The following is a 23,558-nucleotide window of genomic DNA, read 5'->3' as shown; positions in this document are numbered from 1 at the left end:
AGCATAAGGGAATGGATTTGATGATTACAAATCCAATCATCAAGGGACTATCATCCAAGGTCTTTCATTGGCATATAGCCCAAATGGGTGTTATGTTGTTTAAGGATACTTTCGTTCAGTGGGAGTAGTTTCGGTTATTGCTCTATATTGTGTTTTGAACATGTAGTTATAAAACTCATGTTATTCTCTGCAGAAATAAAGTATTATGTTTTGTCCATTATTTTTGGTTTAATCTCACTTTGGGAGGACCAGTTGGAAATAGGCATGTATGACCACCTTGCACGAAATTTCCATGCTATACTCCATAATTGATCAATTGTTGATTATATTTGCATATGTGATTACTGATGGGTTTAATCATGAAAAAAATATGGTGATGCCCCTTTAGTCCTATGTCGATATGGTTGATGGTAAGATTGTTCGGGAATACACTATATGATAGCATATTTGAGCGCTCATTCGGTTTGTACAAATTTAATTGGTGTCATGTGTTGCCCAAGTGGGAGATTGTTGGAATTTTGGGCTTCCACAGGACTAATTTAATGTGTATGGGCTATCTCTCAGTTGCCCAATTAAAGTGATTCAATAAAGATTTGGGTTTGGGATAAAGTGTATTTAATTGTTATGGTTAAGTGTAGATACCATAAAGTGATTTTCTATTTGATGAGGGACCGAATAGAAAATAAATGGGTTTATATTTAATATAAATATAAACTAGGGTTATGGTCCCCAGACGTCAGAAGAATATTTGATATCTCTGTATTCTCTCGGCAGACTATTGCAAAGAATGTGTCTAATCGTTTGGAAGATCCATAGCCGCTGCAAAGCAATTTTGCCATTCAATTCGTTATGAATCAAGGTACGCTTCCGCTTTACTGTTTTTTGCTCCTTTCTCCGTCGTTCTCAGTTAATCATCATAGAAAGCTTTATATAATTGTTCATTTAATAGAGATTTAGTAAGGATAGGTTCAATAGAGACAATCCTTTTATTCATAGTAGCTGTCCAACAGGAAAACTCAATCAATCAAGCAAGGCGATAAAAACTGGCATAGTAGCTGAAAAGTGGGTTGAGGCTATAATTTTCAGGGCACATTAATTATGAATGCTCTAATCAACAAACTCACATTTAGCATAAGCTAGCGGTGAAACCGACGTGCATCTTTGTACGTACGGTCATAAGTGCACTTTTAATGCATTTATTCTAATTCAAATTATACACAGATTCGTATTTAGTTCAAATCATTATTATAACTAACGATTGGTAGATATTAATTATATAACTGGAATTACTAAACACTAATTAAAACTCCAAGTAATTATAGAATGTTATTCAGTTGACCTTTGTGTTGAAATTATATAAGTATTTTTACCATGTTATGGTTCCATAGATAGCGCACGTTTCTCTATTTGACACATTAACACGCAATTAATTTGTAGTGTTCCGTTGTCATATGTTTACTCATGATAAAAGGCTATATTTATTCTTTTTGTATGAGTTCATTTTTTTGCTCGTAACAATGACACATTATGAAAATGAGTCACTCATATATACTCTATCGTAAAAAAGGGATTATTCAATCATATAAGGACAAGATATGACTATTTTTATGCAAAAAATTCGGTCCCAACTCATGCCATAAGTGAGAATGAAGGGGAACCAAATCACATGCTCTAACTTTAATCACAATACTCTCTCAAGTCAAAAATGAATTGCACTATGCAAAGAAAAGACACATCACTCATTCTCTTCTATTCATTCCCAAACCCAAAACAAGATGGCACCAAAAAACCTCAAAACCTTGTCAAATAAATGCTACCATCACCTCACAACCAAAGCCCTATTCCTCATCATCCCATCTCTCATCTTCGCCGCAATCATCAATCTGATGCGCGAGGGAGGCGGAGATTGTACTTTGCGGAGCCGTGGATGATCTGATGGCCAAGACTGGGGTGGAGGCTGCTCAAATGGGGGTGGTGGTGTTGAATATAACGACGTTCAATCCGGTTCCGTCACTGTCTTCCATGATCGTCAATAGATACAAGCTCAAAGAGGATGTGCTCACCTATGACTTGGGGGCTATGGGCTGCAGCGCCAGCCTCATCGCCGTGACCTCGCCCAACGCCTCCTCAAGGTTTTATACTATACTCCAATATTCATTTAAATGATAAAGTTTCTTCAGTAATATAAAAATATTTTGATGATGTCAAGCAACATTGTTTTAATTGTTGAAAACGTGTGATAAATAAGAGGCTTTTGGCCTTTCATGTGGCTAAGTCCTTTGGCCTTTCACGTTTTTGTAACCTCCATTTGGTTTATGATATCCCTTAATGCTAAGACCTTTGAGGTGGCCTCCCCTATCCTATAAATAGGTGGAGTTTGGAAGAGGGAAAACACAACAACAAAAAGCATTACATCTTCTCTCTAGTTCTCTACATCATAGTAGCATTGCATAGCTCGATTCTCGGAACTCCATCAAGTTCGCCGGTGCCTAGCGTATTTGAGGTGCTTCTACACGCTAGGAGGAAGTCGTTTTATCTTTGGAGACAATACGCCATTCCGTGAGCACTAACCGGGGCGTAATTTGTCTTGCGGAAAGAGGGCTTCCCTCGACTCGACTTATAGTTCGGTTTGTTTTATTATTTCCGTTGTAATTTTCATTCCACTTATTGTTATTATCTTCATTCGATTGTAATAGTTAGAGTACCGCCTGTAACGGCTTGGGAATTTCATCCCATTATTCTAACATTAATTAAACAGCTAACTCCCTTTCTAAATAGCTTCATTGCTCGAACAGTTGTGGATCATCAATGTGCTTTCAATTTATAACTTTTGTTTTAACTAGTTAGTTAATGTGATTGTAATGAGTATGTGTACTTATCAAAGGGGGGCATACGAATGGTGACAAACTGAGTCATACATCAAAATTCAATTACACTAGTTCTTTTATTACAATTTTTGATTTATTTTCTGTGATCATATTTCCGTAAGTCATAACACTTATTCTTCATAAACCCTATCATGTTTTGCCGTAGGTTCAACCGAATACTTACGCTCTAATCGTAAGCCTAGAATGCCCAACCAGCAGCTATTACCTCGGCGACGACAAATCAAAGCTTCTCGCCAACGGCCTCTTCCGCATGGGCGCCGCCGCCCTCCTCTTATCCAACCGCCGCCGCATCTCCAAATACGAGCTGAGCCATACCCTCCTCACCCACCGCGCCGCCGACGACCGCTCCTACAAGTGCGTCTTCCAAGAAGCTGACAAAGAGGGTGCCCTCGGCATGACCATATCCAAAGACCTCCCTGCCGTCCGGTGCGAAGCCCTCAAGGCCAACATCACCACCCTGTGCCCACTCTTGCTCCCCACCTCCGAGAAACTCACGTTCCTCGCAACGCTCATCGGCCAGAGATTTCTCAACATGAGAGGGCTGGCTCCTTACGTGCCGGATTTCAAGGAGGCGTTCAAGCATTTCTGCATCCACGCGGGCGGGAAGGCGGTGCTGGACGCGGTAGAGACAAGTTTGAAGCTGAGGGCGTGGGATATGGAGCCTTCGAGAAAGACGCTTTATAGGTATTGTAATACGTCAAGTAGTTCGATGTGGTATCAGCTGGCGTATGTGGAGGCAAAAGGCCGGGTTCGGAGGGGAGACCGGGTTTGGCAGCTCGGGTTCGGGTCAGGATTCAAGTGTGCGAGTGGTGTGTGGAGGGCGTTGATGACTATTCCTCCGAATGAGGTGGATAACCCGTGGCTACAAGTCATCGATCAATTTCCTATTTCTCTGCCTACCTGATCCCGAACACGAACTGGACCCGTATTTCATATTATATCTCCTATTTTGTGAATTTTTATAGCTCTCATAGATAGAGCAAATGAATGTTATATTTAAGGAATGTATAGCAGATTGCTTGATTATTTCTGATTTCGTATCGTAGATTGCTTAGATCCATATGCCTAGTTGTTTGTCTATGTATCATAGATTGCTTGCCTATGTATAGAAGATTGTTTGCTTAGTTTGTTATTTTAACTATGGTGTCACCATAGTACTCTAATTTCGTATCGCAGATTGCTTAACTATATGCCGAGTTGCTTGTTTATGTTAGGTTTGGTATACTGAAAAGCATGTTTCGAGCAAGTTTCGCTCGAATAGAATCTTGCTTGTATACGTAAAACTCTATAATCCACTTTTAACCCGATTCAGTATTATTCGAGCAGTTTTGCACGAATAGAATCAGTATATTATTACATTGTGTTTGCTTGTGCATTTATAAGATGTTTTATAAACATTTAAATGTATAAGAAGCAAACAAAGTCTAAGTCTTTTGCTTAGTAGACTGGTTGTGGGCGTCGTCCACTTTAAGGTAACACAGTCGGTTCTATGCAATGCTTTGCAAAAGAAAAGGAAGAATTTCACAACCCAGATAGGCTTAGACTACCTATCGTGAAAGGTTGCAATGTCAGTCCGATTATTTCTAAGCCTTACTGAAATAAGATGACGTTGGTGTGGTATAGCACTGAATGGATCTAACAGCAAGACGTGTCTATATGCTATCTACTGAAAGACTAGGTCTTGATACATAACTATTTCTTAATCTACATATGTTAGCATTGAGCATACGGTATTGATTATGCACTACTTTGACTTATCAAATGGTGCGGGTTTTTCGCAACCCAATAATCCTGATATATTGGGTAGTGGTGATTAATATCTAGCGGTGCTAGGATTGCTATTATGTTGAGTCGCGCGCGAGGTGAGTCTCGTTTGATAATGACCTCAAGAGGAGCTTGACCAAGGTTTTATTATTCGGAAACTGTCCAGTTGGAGTTTTATTACTGTATGAATAATAAATAAGTGTTTCTTGCTAAGTCCACTCTTGGAATTAATAAGATGTTAATTAATTAAGTCCATAGCAGACATTAATTAATTAATGGACATTTATATCTTAAGCGCGGGAAATAAATAATATAAATAACGAAAACCCGGATTACTTGTAATTTCGGATTTGGATGGGGAATGCAATATTACTTCTGTAGTGGCTGCTCGTAATATTCCAATTAAAAGCTTATATTAAATTGGGGTTCAATTTAATTAGTAAAAAACTAATTGGAGGAGTTCATATCCAAAACCTTCCATAGATCGTTGACTGGGCCCAATATGAACCTAATATAAATAGGAGAATAAAGGAAAGACAGAAACACAATTATTAGTAGAGGAAATTTTCGCCCCCCTCTCTAATTAGTAGAGGAGTTCGAAAATTCTTCAGCTCTTCTCCGTGCAGAATTTTCTGTCTTCTTTATTCGAGTCCTAGTATTTTGATAAGATCAGTCCACCCTGATATCGAGATACAGTTAGGGAACCAATCAGAAGATCTATGGTCTAGTATTGAAGATCATCACGTGGAGAAGGCGCGAGCAATCGACGATTCTTTGGAGAATCAAATCGGTAACTCTAAACCATAGAATTCATGTTTAGGATTTACTTTCTTTAAGCATGAATTATTTGCGTTCTAGCATGCAATTATCTGTTTAACATGTGAATTGATTAATTGCATAATCGGTCAAATAGATCCTACGTCTGATTTATTTGTTTTGTACAAGTCTTCCGCTGTGCAAGGGGCACCAAACCCCATCAGTTTATGCATCGCAGATTGCTTGCCTAGGTTGGGTGTTGGAAAGAATCAATTAAAGGGGAAAATGATTGGTGGAGATTACAGAAGATTGATTGAGATCACATAATTAACGGAATTAGTATATTCTTCCAATTATGTAATTAGGGTAAATCTTACCATGTGAATATCCTTCTCTAGCCTATTAAAGAGGCGTGCATATTTTAAAGATCAATGAACAAGTTGAATGAATAATACACATATCTTTCAACATGGTATCAATAGCATGGTTTTCGATTTCAATCGGTGAACTCAGAAAATCTCAAATAGGCAGAAATCAAATATCAAAACAACATGTCAGACGGTGAAGAGGAGAAACCAAACCTAGACGATTCAAGGTCGAGAATGAGCAAACATGTCACCTTGGCAGTCAAGCTCAATGGCAATAACTATCCCCTCTGGCACAAACTGATGAGGATATCCATTGGAGGAAGACGAGCCAATCGACACATCACAGGCATACCAGCATCATCGGAACTAGAAACAAAGGGATATACCGAATGGGAAGAAACCGACATGATCGTGTTCTCATGGATAGTCGACAATGTCGAAACTGATACTATTGTGGACTTCGTGCACCACCAAATCATAAAGTCTCTATGGGAGAGTCTGTTCGTTACCTTCGCGAGTACCTCAGATCGGTACCTGTTATATGATCTGGAGGAAAAGGTGAGTAAGATAGTGCAAGGAGAACAAGAGCTCGAAACTTACTCGCGACGTCTTCACGGAATCTGGATAGAAATAGATTGATGCGAAAATCGCCCGATCGACTGCTGCGACAAAGGAGTCGGGCAATTCCGAACATACATGGGGACAAGGCGGTTGTTCAAGTTTCTCACAGGATTGAGTGAGCGACATGACGGAATCCGGCGAGACATCCTGAAGGAACATCCATTGCCCTCAGTCGCAGTCGCGTATGGATGAGTGAAGCGAGAGGCTACTCGGCTCAAAATCATGCCGCCGGTAGCAAGCTCGGATTTCCCGACCGGCGTGACTACCGGTGACTCATCATCGGGTGGAATCGGGCTCGGTTTCACAGCTAGAAATCAACCACAGCAACGCACAAACCACCAGCCGCCGCCAAGAATCGCCACACAGACACCCAACCACCGCGGATTCAAACCTGACAAATAAAAAATGTGGTACTCAAATTGCGGAAAGAACAAGCATACAATAGAAATGTCACGACCGCACTTTGCTAAGGATAGCAAATGTGGTTTATCGCGACAAGGGGAGGATTTAAGAAGCGGGGAAGAAAGGGGGAACCTTGGCACAACTGAACATAACAGAATCATCTTGAAATAACTGGAAAAATATATCAGAGTGCATGATACAAAAGAACATAAGTTCAACTTTTGCATTTCAGTGGAAGAGTCAAGAGAGAATGACACCGTGTATGGAGACACGATTCATCCAAGCATTATACTACTGAAACACATTCACCACATCTGCTCAACACCGCCCTTCGTCATCACCGCTTAACCTGTACATTTTGAAAACATGCATGGCTGAGTACTTGATATACTCAGTGAACAATTGCCAAAATATACTTTACATTAAAACTAGTTTTGTCAAGCCATCACTGAGTGAGCTCGGGGATTATCTTAACAAGGCCCAAGTACACTAAACTCTTTTCTTCTGTAAACTCTATTTTCCTATAGCATATACCATATTGTGAACCGGGAATGTGGCCACATTTCAAGTCACTGGACCGGCCAACTCGAAGGATGGCTCACGATGCCCTGGTGTACACTAATCCAAGTACGGTTTGCAGTCCTACTGGGACCCAAGTTCGATTAACTAATCTGGTCTAATAGGGAGGCTCCCCTTGCTAGACAAACAAATAGGTATTGCTAAAAACAGAATATGACAAGACAAAATATACTTAGAATTTAAATAACTAAAACATACTTGAAAGCCCTCATAATAATGTAGGATAGAAAGCCCACAGCAAAACTTTAGTTCGAAAGCCCACCTCTTTCATTTATTTTCCTTAACTTGATTTTTTCGTTCCAACCTTAACTTGCGGAGATAACCTTTTTCTAAGACTAAACAATATAAAATAAAATACTAATCAAACTTCAAGAAATTCTTAAAATTTAATAGGAACGCATGCCTCCTAAGTAATCCCTTTCATTATTTCACTTATCTTTAAGGAGTTTCTAAAACGCATTTTAATTGATACTCCTTCTTCTATTAGTCTCGGATTCCATAATTAATTTGGCTCATGCTAAATTACCGAAATTAAATCTCCTCCAAATAAGTTCTAATTCCGAAACTAGGCCAAGACTTCCCCTTTATTTTCAGTCCAAGTAATCAAATTCTCGGAATTAAGGCTATACAAATTATGTACTCAACACCAATTAAAAAGAAGTTGGGCTCGAATTTATTTCTCGCCATAGTTTAGCCCAAGTAAATACTCCCTCCATTCCACAGTAATAGAGGCGTTTCGCTTTGAGCTCATGTTTTGAAAAAATGATACTAAATAGTTAAAGTGGAGAAAGAGTAAAGTAAGAGAGAATAATGTAGTGACGAGTCTTTTCTACAATATTTTCTCTCTTACTTTACTCTTTATCCACTTTAACTATTTATTATTATTTTTTAAAAATGAGTGGTCAATTAAACCAAAACCCATATGCAAACACTCCATTTCCTCTTCCTCACTCCAAACCCAATTGATGTGAGAGAAACTCCTCCTTCTCACTACATGATGCTGCTGCTGCCGCCGCCGTCTGCCGTCGCCTCCGGCGGACCCCTCTCCTCATCGCCTGAGCTCTGCCTCAGCCGCTGGCCTCTCTCTCGAATCTGCCGCTGCCGCCGCTGTGAATGCACAGGCAGCAGCTCCCACCGTGCCTCGCGCTGCCGGAACAGCTCCCCGAAGACACTACAGTCGCGGACTTCTCGCGGAACTCCGAAAGGTAAGGGATGCCCTATTTTTATCATTTCCCCCTTTTTTTTTATTTCTAAAGAATAAATATTGAACTTCAAAGTTTGGTGTTTTTAACTTGTCAGTGATGGAATTGAGGTATGGGGCTGTCACCGTGTCGATGGGATGCATAAGTTCAGTCGGCGGAATCCGGTAGGCTCGTATTCATGAGATAAGTTTTCCAATTGACTAGTCAAGTGTATGACTCCTTCTTTTTACTTCATGACTTTGGTGATTTTGGGGCATTTTTCTTACTGTTATGGAGGGCTCGGTGGTGGAAGATGATGTTATACTTGCTGTGTATTTGTTAATGTTACTTGGGCAGATTCTACTTTCAAATTATATATGCATATGCTTGAGTGTCAAAAGAAAAGAAGACTTTAGAGTTGACCTTCTTGGTGTTGCTTCTTGTTTCACGTGAAATCTTGGTATCTGAGTTATAGCTCCATGTCTTCTTATTTGGTGAAAGAGGTATGAATGGAGATGGAAGTTTCATATATACAATACAATGTTCATGGATGAGTTACTACGTGCACTATTTTTAACATATCACTAATCAATGCTACACTTAGCTTATGACTCATCAAAGCTATACTTTTGGCATAAAATTATAATTTTATTAATTAAATTATTTATTTTTTTAGGCTACAGAAGTTTTTAAGATGCATCAAGGTCTATCGGAGACATGTGTGGTCGTCGAACGAGCTGCCTAAATCTTGCATGTCTCTTAACTTATCTCATCTTGTAATAGATTAGTATTTTTATTATGGAATATTCCACTTTCATTAGTTCAATTGAACGAGCTGTCTAAAACTTGCATGTCTCTTAACTTAGCTTGTCTTGTAATAGCTTGGTATTTTTATTATGGAATATTCCACTTTCATTAGTTCAATTTATGTACTCTGGACCTTAAAATTCCCAGTTTAGGATTTATGTTTTGTCGTTTATTATTTTTCTTACGTTAAAGTTCGCCACAACGCTTCTATTTCTATAAATCACAATAAAGGATTCAAAGAAAAACTATTTATTTTCAAACTCGATTTTTCTAACGGCTAATATACGAAATTTCATTATGTCTCTTTCTAAGTCTTATAATAATAAAGAAAAATTTGCAACTTAAGATTCATAGCTTAAAGAGTAGTTCAAATACTTCGGTTGTAACAAGAAACCTGCTTCCTCCTCGTCGGATTTCCGGAGTGGTGGGATGAGAATCAGAAGGCCAAAGCCCGTCTTGCAATCGGAATGGAGGATGGAGGAGGGCTGTTCCCGTAGGGGGCGGGCAACCGGGAGGTCACCGTCGCCCGTGGGAGAGTAGGAGACGGCAGTCAGCCGTAGGGCAGAGGTGGCAGGACCGTTGAGGCGGTGATCGGAATCGCGGAAGCCGCGTTTGCAGAACGGAAGGGAGGAGGCGCTTCGTGTCTAGATACCGGATTGGAGTTGAAAAACTCTAATCCCCAATTTAAATTACTATTTGGTCCCTCAAATATATGTGATGCTAGAAATATACCCCAATGCATGAATCATGTTCAATTTAGTACCCTGAGTTCCAATTGTGTGCAATTAGGTCCCCAGAATAAGGAAATTCGAAATAGGGCCTCTAAAATTGCTGAAAAATCATTTTTGAGTCCAAATCGTTTTGTTCCCCTTGATAGTATTCCAATTGTATGTGTTGCCCAAAGTATAATTGATTCTAAAGAGAAAGGGTGGATTTTTTACTGTGGGGCGACAAATACTATGTCTTATGATAAAAATGATTTTTCTGAATTTGATGGAGCAATGAAAAGCCACATACAAATTGCGGATGGGGAATTGACTGCTGTGAGTGGAAGTGGAACCATTGAGATTTCTCCAACCTTAAAGCTCAAAAATTACCTCTATGTCCCAAAATTGTCTCATAAGCTCATGTCTATTAGCCATGTGATGAAAGAATTAGGGTTTCATGGAGGATGTTGGCGATTGAAACTAAATAAATAACATATAATTGTCTCACATCGGTGTCAAGAGAAAACTGAAACTAGCATATAAATCCATAGGTCACTCCTCCTATCACCAATTGATTTTAGGATGAAACCCATGGAATTCTATCATGGTATCAGAGCGGGTCACCTAAGGGCTAAAATTAACTGACCCAGTAGTATATATGGGCTGAAACCGAAAAAATGACTGACCCATCAGTATATCCTGGCTTAAAATTTAGGCTAATGGTCCAACTGACCGGGAAAAATATTGGGCCAATCGTCCAATCGATAAGAAAAAAGTCCTACCCCTCTAAGGTTCACCTTGAAGGGTTTGAGGGAGGGTGTTGGCAATTGAAACTAAGAAAATAACATATAACTGTCCCACATTGGTGTCAAGAGAAAACTGAAACTAGTATATAAATTCCATGGGTCACTCCTCCTATCACCAATTGGTTTTAGTATATAAATTGTACATTACTAATGCATCTAAACTTCTGTGTATTACAGAATACGAGGAGGATATAATTAGGCGTGGAACTAAGCGTTAAGGCCTCTATTACGTGGATGAGATTGCTGAACAAGGTGGCACCGCAATGCTTGCTCACGGATCTGCTAATCGGGAAGCTTGGTTGTGGCACCACAGACTGGGGCATCCATCCTCGTGTTATTTAAAATTGCTTTTTTCCAAAGTTATCTCATTTTAAAGATATTAATTTTGAATCTTATGTTTTGGCAAAAAACCACAAACAATCCTTTAGATATAGTGATACTCGTGTTAAAACTATTTTTTCTCTAGTGCATGCTGATGTTTGGGGTCCTGCTCCTATTATTGGTGATCATGGTTTTAAGTATTTTCTTATCTTTATAGATGATTGCACTAGATTGACTTGTATGTATTTTTTAAAAAATAAATCTGAAGTTTTTGAAAAATTTACTCACTTCTTTATAATGGTTAAAAAACAATTTCAAACCACTATTCAAATCCTTAGATATGATAATGGCAAGGAAATTTGTTAAAATGACAGAGTTTTTTAAGGGTAGGGGGTTACACTCCTGGACAAAATGGGGTAGCTGAGCGAAAAATAGGATAATACTAGAAGTCACGAGAGCTCTTTTCTTTGACTCCAATGTTCCTAAGTTTCTGTGGCCCGAAGCTGTCGCCTACAAAAATCTTGGGTATGAAAACTCCTCTACAAACTCTTTCATCCTTAGATGATATTCCTACACCTCTCACTGTTCCGCTTAAAATCTTTGGTTGTTCTGTTTATGTGCATGTACCAAAACATGAAAGGGAAAATTTTCTGCATGTGCATTAAAATGTGTGTTCTTGAGGTATGAGATAAATCCGAAAGGCTATCGATGCTATCACCCGGGGTCTAGGAAAATTATAACAACAATCAATTGTAATTTCCTTGAAAGTGATTTTTTTATTATACCCAACCTCGGGGTCAGGGGAGAGTAGTACAGTTCAGGGGGAGTGTGAAATAATTTGACCCCTCAGTGTGTTTGGACCATACCAGAGCCTCCCGGTCGCAAAACTAACAGAGCAAGCTAGTGTCACCGCCGAGCCGAACACGTTCACGTCTGCTGTAGAGCCTCCTCAAACACCTACGCTTGAATGTTCTCTTCTAGTGATATTTGAGGTAATTCCTTAAACTAGCTCAGATAGTACTGTTTTTACCGCTGACGAGTCTGGTGTAGATGAAAATGAGAATGCAGCGATTGATGGTGGTACTAATCGTTATATACTCCCTTCAAGGAGTACTCGGGGCATTCCGACTAAGAGATACAGTCCTGAGAGGATTCGCAAGAGCAGATATTCTATGGCAAATTTTGCCAAGGCCAATTTAACTGAAATGACTAAGGAATTTGAAGCAGCTCTTTATGAAGAGGAAGAGATTCCATACACTGCCGAGAAGTCCATGAGAATTCCTCGTTGGAGGGAAGGAATGCTTGTGGAGATGCGGGCTCTACTAAAGAATAATACATGGGAGGTTTGTCTGAAACCTGATGGAGTTTGAACTGTGGGGTGTAGATGGGTCTTCACCATTAAACGGAGACCAGATGGATCGATTGAAAGATACAAGGTGAGACCGGGAGCCAAAGGATACACTCAGACCTATGGAGTTGACTATGCAGAGACTTTTTTAACCTGTAGCCAAGATGAGTACTATTCGAGTGTTGTTCTCGATAGCAGCGGCCAGGGAGTGGCCACTCCATCAGTTCGATGTAACTAATGCGTTCTTGCATGGGGAACTAAAGAAACCCATCTATATGGAAGCGCCTCCTATATTTGTTGGGGAATTCGACGGAGGGAAGGTTTGCAGGCTTAAGAGAACACTGTATGGGTTGAAACAATCACCTAGAGCTTGGTTTGGAAGGTTTACAGAAGTAATGAAGAAATGTGGGTACAAGTAGAGCAATTCTGATCATACATTGTTTCTAAAGAAGAGAGAAGGAAAAATCACATGCCTAATCATTTATGTAGATGATATGATCCTCACTAGTGATGACGAAGTGGAGATGGATCGACTGAAGAAGAGTTTATTTAAAGAATTCAAAATGAAGGACTTAGGACTATTTTAAAAAAGGGGATCTGTATCAATCAAAAGAAGTATGTTCTTGATCTGTTAAATGAAACAGGACTACTGGAATGCAAGCCGACTGACACTCCTATGGTTCAGAATCACGTCTGCAGATAGTAGAAGGAGCTGAAGCTACTCACCGCACTCGATATCAGTGTTTGGTTGGCAAAACTGATATACCTATCCCATATGAGACCCGACATAGCCTATGCAGTTGGAGTAATCAGTCAGTTCATGCACGCACCTCAAGCAGCTCACTGGGAAGCAGCACTCAGAATCGTCCAGTAACTAAAGGGGACAACAGGCCATGGAATTCTGTTCGAGAATTGTGGACATTTGGAGATCCACGGGTTTACAGATGCTAACTGGGCGGGAAATCCAAATGATAGAAAATCAACTACAGGTTATTTCACCTTTGTATGGGAAAACTTGGTCGCATGGTGGAGCAAAAAGCAAACGGTGATATCCCTATCAAGTGATGAAGCAGAACTCCGAGGAATCAAGAGTGGGTTAACAAAAATTCCATGGTTGAAGAAGTTGATGACAGAGCTGGATTTGAACTCACACAAATCGTGTAAGTTGTTCTGTGAAAATAAGGCGACAATCAGTATGAGAATCCAGTCCAGCATGAGCGTACCAAACATGTCGAGGTGGATCGACATTTCATCAAAGATAACATAGAATCCAAGACTGTCGAACTCCCCTTTGTGGGGTTTGAAGACCAGTTGGCGGACATCCTTACGAAAGCCGTTGATGCTAGGAGCTTCCGTGAGGTATTGGGCAAGTTAAGAATGAGTGATCTCATTACTTAACTTGAGGGGGAGTGTTGGAAAGAATCAAGTAAAGGGGAAGAAGATTGGTGGAGATTACAGAAGATTGATTGAGTTCACATAATTAAGGGAATTAGTATATTCTTCTTATTGTGTAATTAGGATAAATCTTACCATGTGAATATCCTTCTCTAGCCTATTAAAGAGGCGTGCATATTGTAAAGATCAGTGAACAAATTGAATGAATAATACACATATCTTTCAACATATGGTGTCACCATAGTGCTCCCATTTAACTTATATATTCATTCACTACAACAAAAAATAAATTTAATTACTACAATGAAGTCCATTTTATTTTTTTTACTCATTTAAAGACAATTTCAGTTGTTTTTAAATAAATTACCAACACTTAAAAAAAAATGTAAATGGTGAAATAAGGTAGAGCTGATTTTGGTGTTGGCGCTGTTGCGACTGAAAGTTAAAATGTTTACGTGGCTGGGAAAAAAAGTGAAAGATGGATTTTAAGAGCGGGTTTTAAAGGCACTACTGATGGACGACTGTTGTGAATAACCTTATTTCAATGTAATTCAGAAACGATGTAAAACCGTCACCTTTGAATACTTTTAGATTTATACTTTTGAGAATCGAGTGCTTATGATTAGTATTGTACAAAGTAGTTTTGCTAAATTTAAATACTCATCAGCTAAAATAAAGTTCAGCTTGATTAAACTGGTTCCTTGAATATGAAATCACGTTTCCTAATGTTTGCCTGGACCTGTAATCTCTTTGAATGGTTGACATTTAGCTCTACTATATTGATGTAAACATCTATGCTCTTAGGCTCCTTATAAAACTTAGAGCAATGACACGCATAAAGCGAGCTATACAGATATGAATTTTAGAATAGTAGTTCATATCATAAGAATTTCTTGTCAACACTGAGTTATCGATTGCATTACTTTATGACGTTTAGTAAATTTCGAGTGTACTGGTCACTAGTCAATTTTGTAATATAAATCTTTTTACATGCCATAAATGTTTATAATCTTTTTCTAACTACTTTACTATCTGTGAGATAAATGGACCCCATGGATACTATGGGCTAGGTGAATTAAATCATTGGGCTGATTTAATTCTAGGCCCAGATTTTGTGTAAAAGCCCAATTCTTATTGTGGCCCGTTACATACCTGGGAGGACCGATTATTGCCGCGTGGCAGCTCCACGAGGATCCTGCTCCTGAGCCGTTGATCTGAAGGTGTGCTTGTTATGTGAGATAGCTTTGAGACTTCTCATATTCATTCTCTATTCTTGACCCTCTCTCTCAGACGCTCTCTAGAATTCTCTCTCTCTCTCATCTCTGTTCTTCGCTGATCTTCTTCTCCGGTGACTTCTTTCCTCTGATTCTGTGAGTGAAGAGTGTAGATCCATCAACTTCTGCGTTGATAGATCGGTTGGCCATTGATTGAACGGTAGAGTTCAAATATGGCGGTTGGGTGAAGAACTTCGGGCGATTCCCTGTGATTTGAGACATCTGTGACCTCTAGTTCGTTAGGTGGCTATTCTGAGTTGTGATTGTGATCTTCGTGTGGGAGGTGGCTGGTGCGAAGTCGCAATCGGTAGATTCCTAGGGTTTGGGGTCTGGTTTATCTCGCTGTGCTCCCTTGTGACTAGTTGGTGAAGATAGAGGAGGTTCTTGGCCCTGTGAAGTTGCTGGTGCAACCTGAGCTATTGTCCCTCAGTTTCTATCTTGTTTGTCATTTCTTGTGTTACCTTTGTGTCAGATCCTAAAGTGTCTGATCTGTTAGTGTTACTGACGTTCTACTTGAGTGTGCAGGTCAAGTTCGAAGGATTTATCTATGGACTCAGAATCGTTCAAGGGTTCTGATTAGTGCTAGGGTTTCCTTTGTATCTTGTAGCATCTGTAGATTGTGTAGTTCAGTAACTCTCATTGTATCTTGGCTTGTATCTCTGAGATTAGCCATCTCAGATCAATTGCAATAAAAGAGGTCCTACTAATTAGTGAATCCCGAGTGATCTGATCCCACAGTGGTATTAGAACCACAGGGGGATCACTTGGGAACGCTGGGCTCTAAGGAGGTGGGCTCTTCAGAGTAAAGCTCGGCCTCCGGTATAGGCCCTGAGGTAAGACGAATATTCCTTAACGAAGGATATTCGCTCTGGTAAATTGGCTAAACCCTAAAACCCTTACTGCTTTAAAGTTTTAGGGGTGGACAGTTGTTGCTGGTAGTAGTCGTTTTCCACGGCTTTAGGATATCTGCTTTTGTTTTTTTGTATAGGTGACTTACTGCTTTATCAAGGTGCCTTACTGCTTTCTGTTTTTCTACTGTTGTGTGCTTAGGTGTGTTTTTAAGAGTTAGCAATTTGTGTGTTCTGGATATTGTACTGCTTGTAAGAGAAAATTACCTATCCACCAAGTGCTATTCCAAACTGCCTAGAGTGACCCCCTGCGCCCTCATTCATTGAGTGCTTGTGAACTGGGAAATCCTCTAGCCAGGGTACTGGTGACAGATAGGGAGGATCTCTGTGTTTGAGTTCTGTACATTCTTGGACACATTCTGTGCTGACCACCTGTGTGTGCATGTTTGTGTGTGATCTTGACTAATTACTTGCTTTTGTGGATTCCTAGATTAGCAAATCCCTACATTCTTTGTTTTCTTGGTGAGTCTCTGCGTCTCTGTGCTTTTAAACTCCCCAAATTGTGTGTGCAAGGTTGTGTGATGTGCCTTAGTGTGTTTCTTTTCTTTTTTCTGCGTGTGTTGCCAAAAATTCTTTTGTTTTCAAAAATGGCTGCTCCAGTTGTTGGGATTAGTCCCTTCAATGGTAAAAATGATTTTAGCATTTGGAAACAAAAGACCAAGTGTATTTTAATATAGCAAAAAGTTTTCAAAGTTGTTGAAAATACTATTCCTGAAACAGAATCTGAGGAAAAGAACGCTGAAATGAATGAGTTGACAAGGTCAACCATAATCCTAAACCTGAGTGATTGTTATTAGGAAGGTTGGAACTATTGATTTTGCATCTGAATTGTTGAAAACTCTTGAAACCCTATACACTGAAACTTCCATGTCTAGTAGGATGTATCTTCTAGATAACTTTTCAAATTTAAGCTTGATCTTACCAGTGACATTGATGACAATGTGGATAGGTTTCAGAAGCTTGTTCAAGACATTAAACGTGCTGGTGGCCAAACTATTGATGAATATACTAGCATAGCTTTAATGAATGATATCCCTGACTCATACAGTGATGTGAAGGTTGCTATCAAGTATGGGAGGGATTCTGCTCCCATTGAGTTAATCATTAGCTCTCTTAAGTCTAAAGAACTTGAACTTAGGAAAAGTAATGAGGTTAAAACCAGTCAGAGTAAGGTCCTGAATGTTAGAGGTAGATCTAGATTCAAGGGGGATAGCAATGTAAAGTAAATTAATGATGGAAAAAAGTCAAACAGATGGAAATCTAGGTCTAAGAGTAGGAATCCCAATAAGAATAATAGGAAGTGCTATAACTGTGGTGAACTTGGCCATTATAAGAGGGAATGCACCAAGCCTAAAAAGGCAAACTCTTATAATGACAGTGGGGATGCTCTTGCCAATCTTGCTAAGAATGATGATTCAGAAGAGGTTTGTTTTATGAATCATGACATGTTCTCTGTGAATTCTGCCTCTGCTTGTTCTTTTGCCCAAACTAACTGGTTGATTGATTCTGGATGCATTTTTCATATTTCTCCTTTTAGAAATTTGTACTCTGATTTCAAACTTGTATCTGACTCTTTTGTCTCTATGGCAAATGATAAAAAGTGTAAAATTCTTGGGGTTGGGACTGAGGGTTTTGAGGGAAAATGGAGGCAGAGGGTTATGAAAATCTTTAAGGGGTCTTTGTGTGTTTTCAAAGCTTTCAAAAAGTATAACTTGTATGTTTGTTCTGCTGAGTCCCTATGTGATAATAGTAGTTCTACAAATCTGGTAAATGATTCTAAGACTTTATTATGGCACAATAGGCTTGGACACATGAGTGATAAGGGTTTGAAAATTTTGAAAAAAGATTAGCTTCTCTCCTCAAATGATTTTCAAAGTGATCTTCCTTTCTGTGATACCTGGTAAGCAGCATAGGGTGTCTTTTCCCTCTCCTGTTACTGAAAGTATCAGTAAAGGAGTTTTAGAGTACCTGCACATGGATGTGTGGGGACCAGCTTCTGTGACTACCCATTCAGGTTCTGTCTATTTTCTGTCTGTGATAGATGACTGTTCTAGAAAGGTGTGGTGTTTTCTTTTGAAGCAAAAGTCTGATATTTTTGTCACTTTTAAAAATTGGAAATGCTTGATTGAAAACCAAACTGGTAAGTCCATCAAAGCTATCAGAACTGACAATGGGTTTGAGTTCTGTAATGCCCAGATGGATAGTCTTTGTGTCTCTTATGGAATTAAGAGACACAAAACTGTTCCTTATACCTCTCAACAAAATGGAGTTGCTGATAGGATGAATAGGACACTACTTGAAAAAGTTAGGTGCATTCTTTCTAAAAGTGGTCTTTCTAAAAAGTTTTGGGGAGAAGCTCTTCTTACTGCTTGATATTTGGTGAATAGATCACCTTTTGTACCTTTGAAAGGAAAATGTCCAGAGTCTGTTTTTTCTGGTAAAAGAATTGATTTGTCCCATCTAAGAGTCTTTGGTTGCTCTGTCTTTACTCATCAGAAGGTTGATAAACTTGATCCTAGGTCTAGGAAAGGTGTTTTTCTTGGTTACCTGTTGTGTTAAAGGTTATAGGGTATGGCTGAGGGATGAACTAGGGTTCAGGGTTATAATTAACAGGGATGTTGTCTTTAATGAAACTGAATTCCCTTGCCTTAAACCCTCTGCTTTATCCAGTGAGTCTCCTACCCACATTCAAAGTGAGGTGGAGATTCCTACTGGTGCCTCAAGTGAAGTGGAGCAGGTATGGATTACTGATCTAACCCCTACACCTGAAGGTGACCATGCTGAGGACCCAGTAGATAGTTGATCATATTGATGCACCCCCTGATTCAACTATTGTCCAAGATAGTGTTGTTGTTGATGAGCCAAACTTGCATGATTATATGTTAACTAGGGATAGGGTAAGAAGGCCTCATAACCCCCCTGATAGATATACTGGTTTGGTGAACTTGCTTGCTCTTTCTTTCAATGTGTTTGAATCTGATGGGGATAAACCTCAGACTTACAAGTAGGCTGTGAAATCCAAGGCCTAGAATTTGTGGCTTAAGGCTATGAAAGATGAAATGCATTCTTTGTTGATAAACCATACCTGGATTCTTGTACCTTTACCTGCTGATGCCTCGGTGGTTGATTGCAGGTGGCTTTATAAGTTGAAAAATGAGATTGATGGTATTAGGTACAAGGCCAGATTAGTGGCGAAAGGGTTTACTCAGCAAGAGGGGGTAGATTATACTGAGATATTTGCTTCTGTTGTGAAATTTATTACTGGCAGACTTATGCTTGCTTTGTGTGCTCACTTTAATTGGGAAATGAAACAGATGGATGTTAAAACTGCTTTCCTTCATGGTGATCTTGATAAACCCATTTATATGAAACATCCTGAAAGCTTTATATGGTTTGAAGCAATCTCCCAGACAGTGGAAATACATCAATTTAACACTTGTATGCAGCAGTTAGGCTTTGTTAGGAGGCACCTTTGATGCATGCTTATATGTTTAAAATTTTGGTAGTGTTCCTGTGTTTGTGTTTCTGTTTCTTTATGTGGATGATATGCTGATTATGGGTCCATGTTTAAAGTCTATCAAGTCTGTGCAAACTGCTCTGTGTGAGAACTTTGACATGAAAGACTTGGGTAATGCTCAGAAAATATTAGGGATCAATATTTTAGGGATCAATATTTTCAAGGATAGAAAGAAGTCTATCCTGGTGCTTCACCAAGAACCTTATGTGCACAAGTTTCTTCAAAAGTTTAATATGGATGCTGATAAAACTGCTTCTGTTCCTTTAGCAGCACATTTTTTACTGAGTAAAGATTTTTTTCATAAGTCTGATGATAATATTGCTGCCATGAAAAAGATTCCCTATGCAAATGCTATTGGTTCTGTGATGTACTTAATGGTCAGTACCAGACCTGATATTGCTTATGCTGTCTCTGTGCTTAGTAGATATATCTCTAATCCAGACCCTGTGCATTGGGAAGCTTTGAAATGGTTGTTGAGATACTTGAAACATACTTCTAGGTATGGTCTGTGTTACTCTAAGTGTGATGATGGTGTTGAGTTGTGTGGTTATATGGATTCTAACTATGCTAATGATAGGGACAAGAGAAAGTCCACTACTTCCTTCTTTTTCAATTCGTGCAGGTCTTGTTTCAGCTGGAAGTCATAACATCAACATATTGTGGCTCTATCAACAATTGTGTCAAAATACATTGCTATAACAGAATCCATGAAAGAAGCCATTTGGCTAAACCGAGTGCTCTCTGAACTGAAATTCATTAAGTCTTTACCTGTTGTGTATTCTGACAGTCAATCAGCTATTCAGTTGTGCAAAAACCCAGTCTTTCATGACAGAACCAAGCATATAGATGTTAGGTTTCATTTTATTAGAGATGTTGTTGAAAAGGGTGAGATTGCATTGCATAAAATTCACACTGATCAAAACCCAGCAGATATGGGCACTAAGTGTCTATCTGTTGAAAATTTGTTTTCTTGCATCAAAAAATTGCACTTTGATTGTGGTTAGCATTGCATGTCCCTCGGATAGCCGGACTTGAGAATCTTATTCTCTGATGTTAGTGAGTCTGAAGACCTCTTTGGCTAATGGACCTTGGTCCTTTGGTGCCTTTGAGGCAACTTGGTATATTCCTTGACTAATGAACCTTGTTCTTTGGTATCTATGACATACCTTGTAGGCTGTGATGAAAATACATGTGGACCAAGACTCCTCTGTTTACCCAATGTGGTCCAAGGTGGAGTATGTGAGATAAATGGACCCCATGGATACTTTGGGCTAGGTTAATTAAATCGTTGGGCTGATTTAATTCTAGGCCCAGATTTTGTGTAAAGGCCCAATTCTTATTGTGGCCCGTTACTTACCTGGGAAGACCGATTGCTGCCGCATGGCAGCTCCACGAGGATCCTGCTCCTGAGCCGTTGATCTGAAGGTGTGCTTGTTATGTGAGATAGCTTTGAGACTTCTCATATTCATTCTCTATTCAGGAATCTCTCTCTCTCTCAGACGCTCTCTAGAATTCTCTCTCTCTCCCATTCATGTTCTTCGCTGATCTTCTTCTCCGGTGACTTCTTCCCTCTGTTTTTGTGAGTGAAGAATTTAGATCCATAAACTTCTGTGTTGATAGATCGGTTGGACATTGATTGAATGGTAGAGTTCGAATCTGGCGGTTGGGTGAAGTGTTAGAATTTGTATACTAGAAATCACGTTTCGAGTGATTGAATACTGTAAAACTCTTATTTTATTTTCCAATAAATAAAACAGATTGTTTTTGTCATAATGTTGTTATGTTTTACATTTAATGGATGTTAATGCATGTTTAAATGTATAAGTTAACTTAACAAAGTCTAAGTCTTTGTTTTAGTAGACCGGTTGTGGGCGTCGTCCACTTTAAGGTAACATGGTAACCTAGTTGGAATTTGACTATCCATCGAGAAAGGTTGCAATGTCAGTCCGCATATTTCTAAGCCTTACTGAAATAACATGACATTGGTGTGGTATAGCACTGAACGGATCTAACAGCAAGACTTGCCCTTAGGCTGTCTACTGAAAGGCGAGGTCTTGATAAATATTTATTTCTTAATCAATGTAGGTTAGCATTGAGCATACGGTATTGATTATGCACTACTTTGACTTATCAAATGGTGCGGGTTTTTCGTAACCCAATTATCCTGATATATTGGGTAGTGGTGATCAATATCTAGCGGTGCTAGGATTGCTATTATATTGAATCGTGCACGAGCTGAGTCTCGTTTGATAATGTCCTCAAGAGGAACGCGAAACAAGGTTTTATTATTCGGAACCTAGCTAGTTGGAGTTTGATTACTCTATGAATAATAAATAAGCGTTTCATGCTAAGTCCACTCTTGGAATTAATAAGAAGTTAATTAATTAAGTCAATAGCAGACATTAATTAATTAATGGAAATTTTAATCTTAAGCACGGGAAATAAAAGTTAAACGGAAACCCGGATTACTTGTAATTTCGGATTTGGATGGGGAGAGTTCAATATTACTTATATAGTGGCTGCTCGTAATATTCCAATTATAACTTATATTAAATTGTGGGTTCAATTTAATTAGTAAAAAGTAAATTGGATGAGCTCATATCCAAAACCTTCCATAGATCCCTGTCTGGGCCCAAAAGGAACTTAATATAAATAGGAGAATAAAGGAGACAGAAATAACACAATTTTCATTATTGTAATTTTCGAAAATTCCCTTCCCCAGCTGAGGAGATTTTCGAATTCCTCTCCTATTCCCAAAAGGATTTCTTCTGTCTTCTTTATTTAAGTCCTAGTATTCTAGTAAGATCAGCCCACACTGATATTGGGATACAGTTCGGGAACCAGAGAGAAGATTTGTGGTCTAGTACTCAAAGCATCACGTGGAGAAGAAGCTAGCCATCTTCAATTCTTTGGAGAATTAATTAGGTATTTTTCTGCTCCGTAGAAAAACATGTTTTAGGTTTCAATATTCTTAAAGCATGATTAATTCAAGTTATGAGCATGATACATGTGATAATTACGCGAATAGGTTTTGTCTAAATAATCTGCTAAATAGATCTGTTTATTATGTGATTGATTTATGTGAGCGCTTCCGCTGCCAGTTCCAACATGAAGAACTTTGGGCGATTCCCTGTGATTTGAGAGATCCGTGACCTCTAGTTCGTTTGGTGGCTATTCTTAGTTGTGACAGTGATCTTCGTGTTTAGGTGGCCGGTGCGAAGTAGCAATGACTCCTAGGGTTTGGGGTCTGGTTTGTCTCACTGTGCTCCCTTGTGACTAGTTGGTGAAGATAGAGGAGGTTCTTGGCCCTGTGAAGTTGCAGGTGCAACCTGAGCTATTGTCCCTCGGTTTCTATCTTGTTTGCCATTTCTTGTGTTACCTTTGTGTCAGATCTTTTAGGATCTGATCTGTTAGTGTTACTGACATTCTATTTGAGTGTGCAGGTCAAGTTCGAAGGATTAAGCTATGGATTCAGAACCGGTCAAGGGTTCTGATTAGTGCTAGGGTTTCCTTTGTATCTTGTAGCATCTGTAGATTGTGTAGTTCGGTAACTCTCATTATATCTTGGCTTGTATCTCTGAGATTAGCCATCTCAGATCAATTGCAATAAAAGAGGTCCCGGTAATTAGTGAATCCCGAGTGATCTGATCCCTACACTATCTGTAGGAAATACATTCTTGGACACATATGATGGAGGTTCCCCAACTTCATGGTTTTGGACCAGCTGCAAATAGATTGTTGGAGGCATATAAAATGCTTTTGAAGGTACCTAATGCTAATATATATACTTGCCTTAAATATTTCAAATTTAGTGGTTGTCATCAGTTGTGATTTATTCTTCGAGAGACTTTGGGTTAATAGTAGTTTGCTACCTTCAACTTCAGCAATTTTTGATTTATGGCCTCAAATTTTACAT

The 23,558-nt window shown here is 39.2% G+C and overlaps 1 long non-coding RNA gene and 1 pseudogene across 2 annotated transcripts; both read left to right on the top strand.

Annotated features, from left to right (window-relative positions):
* The first annotated feature begins 1,972 nt into the window (after nt 1–1,972).
* On the top strand, nt 1,973–4,051 carry LOC125202387 (3-ketoacyl-CoA synthase 11 pseudogene; annotated as a pseudogene). Its single transcript, XR_016135406.1, has 2 exons — nt 1,973–2,132; nt 2,371–4,051. The product of XR_016135406.1 is annotated as a 3-ketoacyl-CoA synthase 11 pseudogene (transcript).
* A 4,256-nt stretch (nt 4,052–8,307) lies between these two features.
* LOC148932803 (uncharacterized) lies at nt 8,308–9,538 on the top strand. Its single transcript, XR_016134942.1, has 3 exons — nt 8,308–8,583; nt 8,678–8,744; nt 9,236–9,538. It is a non-coding gene; the product is annotated as an uncharacterized LOC148932803 (long non-coding RNA).
* Nucleotides 9,539–23,558: the final 14,020 nt, after the last annotated feature.

Source organism: Salvia hispanica, chromosome 2, assembly GCF_029641045.1.
Source record: "Salvia hispanica isolate PSC_SH4W2 chromosome 2, Shi_PSC_v1, whole genome shotgun sequence".
Lineage (NCBI taxonomy): Eukaryota > Viridiplantae > Streptophyta > Magnoliopsida > Lamiales > Lamiaceae > Salvia > Salvia hispanica.
This window is presented reverse-complemented; position numbering and strand designations above follow the sequence as displayed.